We start from the raw sequence: 689 nt of genomic DNA on the forward strand, positions 1-689 counted from the left end.
GCTGCTTTTTCAGTGGACACCGACAGGGTGGGAAGGATATAGCTAGATCATGACTTGCCGGTATAGAAATGACACAAATCCAGTTAAATGATGGCTTTCATCATTCCTAAGCTCATCGATCATTTTCTTTTCAATTTTATGCTAACGTATTCTACATTTCAACAGTAAATATTAATATTTTTACTGCACTACATTTGTGATCCTTATAGCCACTTTGTACATTCTGATTTGACATTTAAAAGCTGTGAGTGTGTCTGGAAATCTGCAGGCGCTCCCTGTATAGACGAAAGAGCAAAGCGTGGTGATATAGTATCTTTAAAAGGCCCTTGGTAGGCACAATATTTGCTTACGGCCATACCACCCTGAACACGCCCGATCTCGCCTGATCTCGGAAGCTAAGCAGGGTCGGGCCTGGTCAGTACTTGGATGGGAGACCGCCTGGGAATACCAGGTGCTGTAAGCTTTTTTCACTCCTCTTTACAAAAGCAGAGGGCGCTGCTGCTTTTTCAGTGGACACCGACAGGGTGGGAAGGATATAGCTAGATCATGACTTGCCGGTATAGAAATGACACAAATCCAGTTAAATGATGGCTTTCATCATTCCTAAGCTCATCGATCATTTTCTTTTCAATTTTATGCTAACGTATTCTACATTTCAACAGTAAATATTAATATTTTTACTGCACTAC

The 689-nt window shown here is 41.4% G+C and overlaps 1 non-coding gene across 1 annotated transcript; it reads left to right on the top strand.

Annotated features, from left to right (window-relative positions):
* The first annotated feature begins 344 nt into the window (after positions 1-344).
* On the top strand, positions 345-463 carry LOC129114520 (5S ribosomal RNA). The gene has a single exon (XR_008532522.1). It is a non-coding gene; the product is annotated as a 5S ribosomal RNA (ribosomal RNA).
* The last annotated feature ends 226 nt before the right edge of the window (positions 464-689 follow it).

This window comes from Anoplopoma fimbria, unplaced genomic scaffold, assembly GCF_027596085.1.
Source record: "Anoplopoma fimbria isolate UVic2021 breed Golden Eagle Sablefish unplaced genomic scaffold, Afim_UVic_2022 Un_contig_472_pilon_pilon, whole genome shotgun sequence".
NCBI lineage: Eukaryota > Metazoa > Chordata > Actinopteri > Perciformes > Anoplopomatidae > Anoplopoma > Anoplopoma fimbria.